The sequence below is a fragment of the Protopterus annectens genome, chromosome 6.part0 (assembly GCF_019279795.1).
Source record: "Protopterus annectens isolate FY-2018-M chromosome 6.part0, PAN1.0, whole genome shotgun sequence".
In the NCBI taxonomy this organism is placed as follows: Eukaryota; Metazoa; Chordata; order Ceratodontiformes; family Protopteridae; genus Protopterus; species Protopterus annectens.
The window spans coordinates 180,242,086-180,254,919 of NC_056737.1; the positions used below are offsets into that span (position 1 = coordinate 180,242,086).

The 12,834-nt window shown below is 41.1% G+C and overlaps 1 protein-coding gene across 1 annotated transcript in view; it reads right to left on the reverse strand.

The window, feature by feature from the left end:
- The window catches only part of ANGEL1 (angel homolog 1), a gene marked incomplete in the record, with an annotated part of 1,002,072 nt that overhangs the window by 873,151 nt on the left and 116,087 nt on the right, over window positions 1–12,834 (reverse strand).

A 12,834-nucleotide genomic window follows, 5' to 3' on the forward strand; every position in this document is an offset into this window, starting at 1 on the left:
TTTTGTTCAAATTGTTCAATATGACACTGTTTACAATCAAATGACCAATGCTTGCTGGAAACTCCCACTGCATTTTAATAAGGGAAACTGAAACAGACATTTAAATGCTTGGACTGCTCTATCTTTTTTTTTACATTTTTGAATACTTCCTGTGATGGAGGCCCAGAAAGTAAACCCTTGACCAGAGGCACAATCAACAGCTTTTTGTTGACATACTGAGACAGGGGTTTATACCTTGAGCTACTGCCCGGCCCAGCCATCAATAACACCACAGCATTTTATTGTGTATTTAGTAACCTTGATGAAGTTCTGACATGCACTTTAAGGAAGATGTATGTGACTTCCTCACATATTCAACCTCATTAACAATGTTTCCTAGATACTAAGGCATGTGCCTGGCAGGTAAATGCCCAATGCCTAATGTGGAAAAGATTTATACCTTCTGGGTAAAATTTGCCCAACATAATTCTCTTTGTTGCTGGGAAAAGTTCTATTAGCATATGTCAGTTTTGAACCTTCACTTGTGGCCAAAGAAATAATGGTATAATTGACCACTGTGCTTTTACATAAACATTTACATTTCTCTTCTATACACAGAAAAATGGTGAAGTTTCCCAGTCACTGCTGGTTGTGAGTTACGTTCAAACAAGATGCTTTTGAAGGTATTCTGAAATACCTGTATAGAACAGAAAGAAGTGCAGTCAGCTTCAGTTCTTCTACTCCAAACAAACCCAGGGAGCATTTATGCTCTTAGCTCTTTAGCTTTAGATTTAAAATGTTGCCAAGCTATGTGCAGAGACTTCATCAGACAATACATCAGGGAGATGGGGGTTCAGAATAAATATCACTGTTACTTCTATCACAGAGCAGCAAAAGGTAAAGCGTCCTCTTTTAGCCATTTCCAAATCAGAATACAGGTCCTGGAAAGGCATTCCCTTTCTCTTTAACGGAAGGACTATTCCAGTAGTAGAGGGGTCGTCAGACAGTAGTCAGGTAGCAAGGACCCGATGCCACATTTCCACATATTATTCAGTGAAGCATTTGCAGTGAAATAGTTAGGGGGCCCCTGCAGTCAGCAGGACTGACATACCACACACACAAAGTTTACAGGGTGAAATAGAGGAGGTTCGAACTGTTTAGACATTGTCTTAAAAGGTGACGGTAGTTTCTCCCTTAAGATGCATCTATAAAACTGGTTGAAATGTTAGAAGGGTAGATGATCCTTTCTTGCTGTGGGCTGAACTCACTGGCTAACCAGAGGGCCCAGAATACCAGTGTCCAGTTGTGAAGCAGCACTACATCTTTGGCAGGCCTGGACATGTCCATATCGCATCGTTGCTTTTAAAGGATCATTGGTACATAGGAGAAATTGTGGTCAAGGGACCATCTGCACAATCAATACTATCAGGTCTTTAGGGGACTGAGAGTCACAAAAGGACTAGCCCTGTGCCTGAGAAATCTTCACAGCCAACTTGTTATGCAGTTTTTCAACATACTTACACTTCCTAAATACTGCTGCTTGAGAAGCCTCAAAATCAGTTTCATGGAGGACTACCCACTGTCCTGAAGCTAATTTTTTTTATGTTCCAATAAGGCACTTAGGATTCCCATTCTTTTCTTATTAAAGAAAGCAACCTGCCTCTTAACTATCCAGATTTTTGCAGAACATCCACATTTTTGCCTCCTATTTTTGGTCTGTTCCTCATAAAATTAGTGATTTTCTGACAAATCATTAAAAACTGAAGTCACTAATTAATGACAAGCTATCTGAGTTTCAAACTTCATATGCTTCAGAAGATACATGCTAACACAGCACCTTTTATTTCAGCGACTTTCTAAGTTTAGAAGACCAATATTTAAAATGTGTCCCTATTTTTGGGCCCTTGTCCTCCATTATTTTTGGCTTTGTACAGATTTATTGTACTAAGAGGTTGAGGTATGCAAGGAAGGTAAAATGTTATGGTGGAATCTATCAATCACTGCAAACTTGATGGTGACCACTAGCCACACATTTAAGAACATGATAACAATACAGTCAAAAGCACTGTAAGCAGAAAAAAAAAACAACAGTAGATACTTACTGCGACTATGGAGGCTGTCTACAACAGCACTGAGAGACCTCAGAACACACAGTTTAGTGAGAAAAAAGAATGAAAAAAAAATAAACACTGAACTGGTGCCTCTTCTCTTCACAGGAGAAGGACATCTGAAAACTTTGGAATTCGGGCTGGAAGGTCAGACAAATACCTGTTGTTTAATTCCAACATGATGAATCATACTGTAGAAGTGATCCTTACAAAGACGATCATCACATTTCTCAGTTAAAACTCGATTCCTAACAGTTTCTTAAGTTTTACTGCCTTTTAGCTTCAAATGGAGAGGGCTCGCCCATTATGTTACTTTTTTTCAAAGCTATTAATCGTGGAATGACTCAACCTTAAGCAGTCTAACACTCCTGAGTATTTTTGACCATAAATGTTAAGAACAAAAGGCAAACATTTATTTGAGAATAATAAATGCCGCTGAGAAACTATAAAAGAACTGCAGCTCTCCACAGCAGTACTGTACTATGGAAAAAAAAGGTGGAGGTGGTAGCCTGGGAAAGTTATGCACTGACCAGTTCTAAATGCCAGAGAGGTCAATCATGTTTTCCTCTGAAACCAAGGCTCTTCAAATTCAGATCTCATAGCCCATTACCTGAAGGAAAAGAAAGTACAGTTGTGTACACTTACCATAAATGTAGGTATTCACTGTTGCAGTCATCACACTTGGGTTATCTGCCTGCAGGTAGCCCTCAGTCGGCCCGAATACCAGAGTCTTGGGATTTCTGCGTCGGATGCGGTCTCCTCTTCCATGATGTCAGGTCATCAGGGGTATAAAACATGCAGCCAACGCCATTTCATCAGGTTTATCTTGCCCCATATGTCAGGAGCCCCCAAAATAGGAAGCTATTATATGGTGTGGAACACCTCCAGTAAAATGTAAATACCACTGCCATAAATAAATTACCATAAAAAAGAGGATAGGTAAAAAGGAGAGAGAAAACCAGGGGGCTGGAGGGAGGGAAACCAGGACTGCAACAGTGAATACACTCTAACATCTACATTTATGGTAAGTGTACACAACTGTACTATGTTCTTCATGTTTCACTGTTGCAGTCATCACACTTGGGTTGATTCCCAAAGCTGAGGAAGGGAGGAGGCAGTAGCTGAGGAAGGGAAGAGGCAGTTAAGAAGCGTTAGGGCTGGTTAGCAGGCCTTGTAAGACTTCTGTAGCAAATCCGGCTCTAGATTTAGAAAAAATAGGTAAGTGGTAATGCTTGGTGAAGGTGTGTACAGAACTCCAGATTGCAGCTTCCAGGATGTCCCTGGTAGGGACTCTCCTGAGAAATGCTGTAGAGGTGGAAGTAGCCCTAGTGGAATGTGTTCTGATCCCCTGTGGGGTAGGTTTTCCATGGTGCTTGTAGCAGAAGTGGTTTGCTTTGAAATGGCCTTGCTCTCTGCCCCTGTAGCAATGCTAACTACCAGCTGGTCAGATTTTCTGAAAGGTTTAGTCCTGTCAAGATACAACCTGATCTGTCTGTGCACATCCAAGGAGTGCAGAATCCTTTCCCCCTTATTCTGAGGATTAGGGAAGAAAGTTGGCAAATGGATGTATTGGTTTAGAGCCACACTGGATACCATCTTAGGCATAAAGGATGTGTTAGTCCTGAGGGAAACCCTTTCAGCATGGAAAATAATGAAGGGTTCCACAGCCATTAGTGCCTGTAACTCAGACACTCTTCTTGCTGAAGTGATTGCTAGAAGCAAGGCTGTTTTCCAAGAGAGGAATTTTAACTCTGCTGAAGCAGCCGTTTCAAAAGGGGGAAGCGTGAGCTTTTCCAGTACAAGGGTAAGGTCCCAGGCAGGGGTGGGAGCTCTCCTATGGAGCCTTAAATTGTTAGCCCATCTCAGGAACTGTCTGATGAGAGGGTGAGAAAAGAGAGGTGGCACAGTATTATAATGAGCTGAGATGGCAGAGGCATGAATCTTAATGGAGAATGACAGGCCTCTGTGGAGCAGCTCTGCTAGGTAATCAAAGATTTGAGGTAAGGAGGGCACAGCTGTGTCCTTTCCTTGAGATTGACTCCAAGAACAATATATCTTTTCCACTTTTCAGCATAGGATTTCCTAGTACTAGGCCTTCTGGCCTCAAGAAGGACATCCAGCACTTGCTTGCTGAGGGTTGCTGGTGGTGTATTCAGGGGATAAGCCAGGCTGCAAGGTTTAGGGTTTGCAACTGTGGATGCAAAATCTGTCCCGTCTGCTGAGATGGCAGGGAAGGTGTGAGATGTAGGTGCCAGGGTGACACTGCTGTTAGACTGTGTAGGAGTGGGTACCAGTGCTGGCGTGGCCAGTCTGGGGCAATAAGGATTGCCCTTGGCCTGTCCTGTTTGATCTTGAGTAGTACTTTCGAGAGGGGGCAGAGGGGGAAAAGCATAAATTGAGAGGTTTTCCCATGTGAAGGATAGGGCATCCACCTTCCAGGCCTTGCTGTGAGGGTTCCTGGTGCAGAATTTGCTCAGTTGGTGGTTCTCTGGGGGAGGCAAAGAGGTCTACCTCCAGTGTCCCCCACCTCTGGAGTAGAAGTTTGAATGAGTTGGGCACCAATTTCCTCTCATGTAGGTTCAGTAGATCGCTGCTTAAGTTGTCTGCCAGTAAATTTTGTTTGCCTAGCAGGAATTGAGCTTGTAGGTGCACTTGGTTGCTCAGGGCTGTGTCCCACAGGGACATGGCTAACCTGCAGAGTGGGTAAGAATGGGTTCCCCCCCTGCTTGTTTATGTACCACATAACTGTGGTGTTGTCTGTCTGTCTTTATCAGGAGCTGTCCTGGCAGGATTAGGTATTTGAAGGCTGTCAGAGCATTTTGTACAACTAGCATCTCTTTTTGATTGATATGCAGGAGAATTTGTCCTGGGCTCCATTTGCTTGAAAGCATCTGCCTGCCATGTAAGCCGCCCATGCATAGTCTGATGCGTCTGTTGTCAGGGTTTGGGCTGCGAGGGGCTGAGTGAAAAAAGTCCCTTGTTGTGGCTGCATGCTTCTGCCCACTAAGGAACTCTGCCCTTAGACAAGGTATGATAGGAATCGCTGTTTCCAGGTCCTGAGAATGTTGACACCAGAGACTTTTTAAGTACCATTGAAGTTCCTCATATGGAGTCATGCATTCTGCTAATTCCATATGCAAGAGGCCATGAACCCTAGGGCTTGCAGTATTTTCCTTGCAGATGGCTGGGTTTTGGTGGCCATTAGTTTGAAGTAGTTTGTCAAATAGACCTGCTTTTCTGGAGTGAGGAATGCCATCTGGGAAGTTGTGTTCAAGCTTGCTTCCAGGAATACAATTTTTTGACTGGGCACCAGTTGTGATTTCTTTTCGTTGATGGTGTACCCCAGTGAAGTTAGGAGTCTTTTTACAAATGCCAGGTGCTGAAGTAGTAATTCCTGACTGTCCGCCTGAATCAGGCAATCGTCCAAGTATGGGTAAATTTGAATATTTCTCTGCCTGCAGTATGCAGTATACTTCTCTAAGTCAATTCAAAAATAGTCAAACTCCACTTCAAGTCACACTGGCTATGTCCTTGCTCAAACCCAGACTAGCTCTGTGCCATTAACTAAAACATAAACAACTAGCTAAGATGATAAGTACTTTGTATACTGTGATAAAGAAATATGTATCCTGTCTAACTCTATGTCATTATACTGCCTACCGTCCTTGCCAATATGTTATTAATGTTACATTTGTAGTAATCTCAGAAATAGTAATGGCAGTCTTGTACTTGTATGTAAATAGCCTATGTTTTTGTTAAGTTCTTTCAGCTCATTTACTGTACCTAATTATCAATGTAACTCTGTTGGAGCTTTTCTCCCCGGGCCTCCGCTGAAAAAGGACATGTATCCAGTCGGACCATCCCAGTTAACAAATGTAAAATAAAATAAATAAATAATAATAAATAAATGCAATGGCTGGAGCCAGGCACTTTGTGAATACTCTGGGCGCAATAGAGAAGCCAAAGGGAAGTGCAGCGAACTGATATACAGCCTGTCCTGAAACGTAGATATTTCCTGCAAGACTCCCTTATGGGGATGTGCAGATAAGCTTTTTTTTAAGTCTAGGGTGACTAACCAGGCATCCTTGGCTAGCATTGGGAGAAGCTGCTGCAGGGTAAGCATTTTGAATTTTGGGACCACCAGAAAGGTGTTGAGAATTGATAGATCCAGAATAGGGTGCCAAGAGCCCTCTCTTCTGGGAACCAGGAACAGTCTGGAGTAGAAACTCTGTCCCCTTTGTTCTACTGGAACTGGTTGAATAGCCCTGATATTGAGAAGGCAAAGTACTTGCTTTTGAGCCTCTGCCCACTGGTTTGGAGGAAGGTTTGGCAACCTGCCTGGGGTTGGCAGTGAATGGAAGTAGAATCTGTGTCCCTGGAATACAATGTTCAGAACCATCAGTCCTGAGTAATGAACATCCATTTTTTTGCATGAAGGGCAAGTTTTCCTCCTAGGGGCACAAGTAATTGGGCATGGCTGGGAACGACAATTGAAAAGGCAATGTGAACTTTTTCCATAAGGGGGTGGCTTACCACTCCCCGTTTTAGAGATGGAAGCACTCCAAAGTTTAGATCTCTGCATACCCTGAGACTGTAGTCTCGGTGGTCTGTTTCCCCTGGGTTTGGACTGAGAAGGCCTGGGAGGGGCTGGAAAGGACCAGTTTTTAGAAGGCCAATGCCTACTGAATCTAGACGGCTGCACCTGTACGAAATCTTTGACAGTTTGCATAGATTTAGCTTTTTCCTCCATCTTTTTAAGAACTACTTCTGCTTTGGTGCCAAACAAAAGGTCCTGATTTAAAGGAGCGTCTAGTAATTTTGCTTTGACATGATCTAGCAAGATTTGTTCCTTCAGCCAAGCATGCCTTCTCAGTACAGACACAGTGACTGCAGCCCTGCAAGATGCTTCTAAGGCATCAAAACCACACTGCAAAGTATATTTGCTAACTTGGTTTCCAGAATGCATTAACTCCTGTAAATCTTTATTTTCTGCACAATCTGGAAGTAACTCCATTATTTTTGTTTAATTAGTTCCATAATATGCTGCTGGTACTTCAACATGTGAAACAGGCAATTCAAAGCTCTGATGGCAAGAGTTGTAGAGGTATATACCTTCTTACCCCATCTGTCTAAAGCTCTTGAATACCTGTCCGAAGGGGTTGGGTTTTTGGCTGTAGTAGCCTTAATGCCTTTAGGTCCCTGGGAAATGGTCTCTGGATCCGCAGTAGGATTCCTAAAGAGAAATTTGTGAGAATCAGGTACTCTGTAGCACCTATCAGGTTTTCTAGGGGCTGGTAGTAAAGTGTCAGGAATAAGACTGGATTCCATAAAACATCATCTACAATATCCAGGACAGAGGGTATAGCTAGAGGCCTGTGCTGAGGCAACTCTAAAAATTCTCTGAGTCTCTTTTTGGACTGAGGATAGTCTTGGCATTCTCAGAGGAAATGCTCTCAAAGTATGCAAGGTTTCACCAAAAGAAAAATCCTCTGGATGGGAGACAGAGGGAATGGATTCCTCTGCATCTGAGTCCTCATAGGTTGATAAGAGTATGTCTTGGTAATCAGAAGGATCAGAGTCATCGGACTCCTGGTCTGTAGAATCAGAAGGAAACTCAATTCTTTGTCTTTTAGCAGGGGAAGGCTGTCTTCCACTAATTAGAGTAATAAGGTCTTCAGCCATTCTAAGCATTCGTTTTGTGGCATGGGAGCTTGAGCATGCACTTTGGTCGTCCGTTTTCTAGGCGTAGTGCGAACTCTGGGCCTGAGAAACTTGGTAGTTTTAGCTAAAAATAAAGTTAAAGCACGCTGACACAATAAACGGCACGGACTTTTTAATAAACGTAAGCGCTTTCAGCTAAGCAAATGCTCAGCCTTCAGACAAAAACCAGTTAACACAGCTTGGTTTTTATACATAAAACCTACATCTATAAGTGGCTAAACAGCCAATCACATTACTAAATTGATACAGGATATTCCTATCTCTTTTAATTAGCTAGAACAACTTCTTACAAGCCTATGCTAATCATCTGTTGAGTTACTACTCCACTAAACAACTTGACGAGTGCCTTATTTAAAAACAAATATTAAAATAACACATTTTTTAAAAAACACACAATAACCATAACTGAAGACATAACAATTTCAATTAAACTGCCTAAGGCTTTTACCAATCCTAAATCTAAAATATTTTGAAAGTGGAAATCTCACTTTCTTACAACTAATAATTATTACCCCCCCATTTACACACTGGATAAATTATTAACCACTAATGCTCATCTAAGGAGAGCTTTAAGCTTAAGAATACACTTAATGGAGACATAGTCGTTCAAACCTGGAAGCAAATGTGCACATGTTCTAATCTGCCATAATACCTCTTGCTCTTCTAAATGTAGCTGCCAGGGCCCTCCCCTTATGTCATTTTTGATGTGATGTACTACACTGAAAGTGAAACAGTGGTCAGGGAATTCTAACACATGCCTGGCAAGAATTGTTAACCCTCTTTGATAAGCAGGGTTTTGAATTTCTACTGTCATTGATTAATTTTTATGGAGCAGAGATTATTGATTTAAAAGAGGAACTAGAGGTTTTGGAAGCAAGCTTGGTGGAAGATAACGATTTTGTAAGATATAAATATGATTATTTAAGAATATTTTCAAGTATTGAGGCTTCCATCTCTAAACTTGTTTTTTTACAAAAAGCGTAAAATGGACAGAGATATTTCAGACTATGCAAATAATAAAGCGTACCCCTTTTCTCCTATGGTAGGTCAGTATTTACCTAAGGGTGTTGATGGGGCTAAAATAGCTTCCCCCACTGAAATTAACAACATTAACCATGAACAAGCCCCTGTTCGTAGAAGTGAACGCATCAGGGGCCAAAATAACAAAGATAACATTAATGGACATGGCCAAAATCAAGATCTTGACAATACTGACAATGAGCAGGTTTTTCCCAGGGACAGAAACGTACAGGACAACAGCAATGTCAGAGTGAACAACAGGGGACAACCACAGAGAAAGAGAAAACCGAATTGACGGAGGAGATGACATTCTCCTCAGAGACAGGACCTGAGATTCTCACAGCTCAACATAGTGACTTTAAAATATATAATTACACTGTTTTAACTGTTGAGCAACCTCTGATTGACTTTTTTTCAAAAGGTTTGACGTTCATTCCTGACAAAAGGAGTGACCTTGTTAAAACACTTATAGATTTCAAACTGTATGTTCGAAAACTAAATCTGGCAGTATCTCTAGGGAATACACCTGCACTTCTAAATTCAGTTAGAGTCTCAAGTGTGTTTAACCCACCTTTGTTTGGTGGGCTAACTACTTTTGAAAAAGTATGCGACATTGATTTTAGGGCCACACTTAACAATAGACGCGGGTTGGGAATGAGAAGTAACATATCCAAACATGAACTGGAGTTTATCTCACTCCTTAATGAATGTAAAGTTAGAGTCATGAAACCAGATAAGGGAGGGGGTCTGGTGTTCATGGACGAATACTTTTATGAAAATAAAATGTCTCATTTATAGTCTGGCACCTATTTGAGATCTAGTTTGAATGAACTAAATTTAGCCTATAAGAAAATTAGGGGTGTCCTGGATGACTTATTCCTTGAAGGTAGTATTGATTGTAACACCTTTCAATACTTGTCAATGCCAGCACCTAAGATTCCCACGATTTTTGGCACACCCAAAATTCATAAAGATTTAATAGATCCCCCATTGAGGCCTATAGTTGATGGGCGGGGTTCTATTACTTATGCTTGTGCCAAGTACATTGATGGTATTCTTAACATCCAACATACATCCAGGGGGAATCACAGATTTGTAAAGATTCCTGGGATTTTTTGGAGAATTTTAATAAAATTGAATACCATGTAGACTTGGTCTTCCTGATTGTGGATGTTAAAGATCTGTATACAGTGATACCTCATCAACTAGGTATTGACTGGACAAGGAATTTTATGGTGACCAAGAGGGCCACTAATGGTCAGATGTACTTGGTAGAAACATTATTGGACTTGGTCCTGGCAAATAACCTTTTAATTTTTAAGGACCAGTTTTTTCTCCAGAGTACAGGGATTGCCATGGGATCTCCCTGTGGGTGTAGTTTTGCTAACAGTGTGATGGCTTTTTGGGAACGCAATTATTTGTTCAATAGTGAACTGCATCAACAACATGTCACTTGGTACACTAAATACCAAGATGACATGTGTTTTATCTGGAAGGGTCCGCAAAACCTTATTCCACAATTTATAGACAATATTTCTGGAATGACCAACTTCTTAGAATTCACGTACACTATTGGAGTGGATGAAATGAGTTTTTTAGATGTAAAAATCTGTAAGGATAAAATCAACAACAAATTTAAATCTTTAATTTACAGAAAGCCAACCCATTCTAACAGCTATTCGCATTTTTCTAGTTGTCACCCCTTTCATCAAAAAAGGAGCGTAGTTAAAGGGCAACTTGTCAGAGCTACTAGAATGATTTCAGATGATAATGACTTTCTGATGGAATGTAACAAAATCAGTAAAATGTTTCTGGCTCGAGGCTATCCTGATAGCCTCATAAAAGAGATGACGGATGAAGTACAGGTTAAAAGGGCTAATGGCCACTTTACTCCACTGTTGGTGGGTGACTTAATGAGTAGATCGGGTAAGGACACCTCTAAGAGGGATTCCACTGTACATTCTAGAATCAACTTTTTGTTCACTTTCAGTGTGGACTGTAAAGCTATCAGAGAAATAGTGGCTAAAAACTGGAATATCATACTTGAGGATAGGGCTCTGGTTAAGGTTCTTGGGAAACGTCCAGAATTTACATACCGTAGGGGTGTTAATCTTAAAAATCTAGTTGAAACAGCTACGGTTAAATCTAAAATTCAAAATAAAATTGTAGGAATGCGTAAATGTGGTATGTGCCCTCAATGTAAGTTCATCCATGTTGGTAACAAAGTGTATATCAACAGTAAAAACTATTTCATTAAGGGTAATTACAATTGTGACACCAATGGCGTGATATATGTGGCTCTATGTGAAAAATGTCCTTCCTTTTATATTGGCAATACGGAGAGAAAAATAAAGAAAATAATTTACGAGCACCTGTATGCTATAGATAGGAAGGACCTCACAAATGCACTTGCCAGGCATGTGTTAGAATTCCCTGACCACTGTTTCACTTTCAGTGTAGTACATCACATCAAAAATGACATAAGGGGAGGGCCCTGGCAGCTACATTTAGAAGAGCAAGAGGTATTATGGCAGATTAGAACATGTGCACATTTGCTTCCAGGTTTGAACGACTATGTCTCCATTAAGTGTATTCTTAAGCTTAAAGCTCTCCTTAGATAAGCATTAGTGGTTAATAATTTATCCAGTGTGTAAATGGGGGGGTAATAATTATTAGTTGTAAGAAAGTGAGATTTCCACTTTCAAAATATTTTAGATTTAGGATTGGTAAAAGCCTTAGGCAATTTAATTGAAATTGTTATGTCTTCAGTTATGGTTATCGTGTGTTTTTTAAAAAATGTGTTTTTTAATATTTGTTTTTAAATAAGGCACTCATCAAGTTGTTTAGTGGAGTAGTAACTCAACAGATGATTAACATAGGCTTGTAAGAAGTTGTTCTAGCTAAGTAAAAGAGATAGGAATATGCTGTAGCAATTTAGTAATGTGATTGGCTGTTTAGCCACTTATAGATGTAGGTTTTATGTATAAAAACCAAGCTGTGTTAACTGGTTTTTGTCTGATGAAGGCTGAGCATTTGCTTAGCTGAAAGCGCTTACGTTTATTAAAAAGTCCGTGCCGTTTATTGTGTCAGCATGCTTCTACTTTCCTTTTGTGTGTTTTACTCAGTTTTTAAAGTTTATTCTGTTTCTAAAAATAAAGTTGTCCGTTTAATACGAACATCAGTAGGTGAGGATATACCCTCAGAAGCCAGTGCCTGCACAGTGGCTCTGGACCCATCCAAGGTAGAGACATCCACAGGTTCCATAGTCAAAGAAGCATCTCGTGGCATACAGGTCTCTGAATGGGTCTCAGCAGAAGCCTGCGACTCTGTAGAAGCAGGCATCAGGGGCTGCAAAGGCACCTCACTGAGTACCGGCGGACTGGCGACTAGCTTAACGGAAGCGTCATCGGCAGTTATGGACCTATTCGGTCTGTCTCTGTCTTTCTCTTTACATTTCTTCAGAAGATCGGTAGTCAGATGGCTTATCAAAGCAATTTTGGAATACGGAGAACAAGAGCAAAAATAATTTAGTGGCAAAGATAGCCCGACGACAAATGGTTCGGCGTTAAACAAGGCACAAAAACGACAACGAGGGATGTCATGGTCTGGGCCTAAACAGGTGACACAGTAAGAATGAAAATCTCTGAGGTGTTTGCTTTCCACAGGCAAGACAATTGTTAACTTTTTCTGACATCGGATAGAACAAGAAAAAAGGATCCCCAATGGTGTACTTAGCTTTAGAAGACTTCAGGTTTGAAACTCGAAAAATGAAAATTTCAGGAAGCAGCCGACCAGAGCTTCTGCTTCAGGCTCCTCCACGGCAAGAAAGACTGATGTAATGGTGTTGGCTGCATGTTTTATACCCCAGATGACCTGATGTCATGGAAGAGGAGACAGCATCCGACGCAAAAATCCCAAGACTCTAGTATTCGGGCCGACTGAGGGCTACCTGCAGGCAGATAACCCAAGTGTGATGACTACAACAGTGAAACACAAAGAACATTTG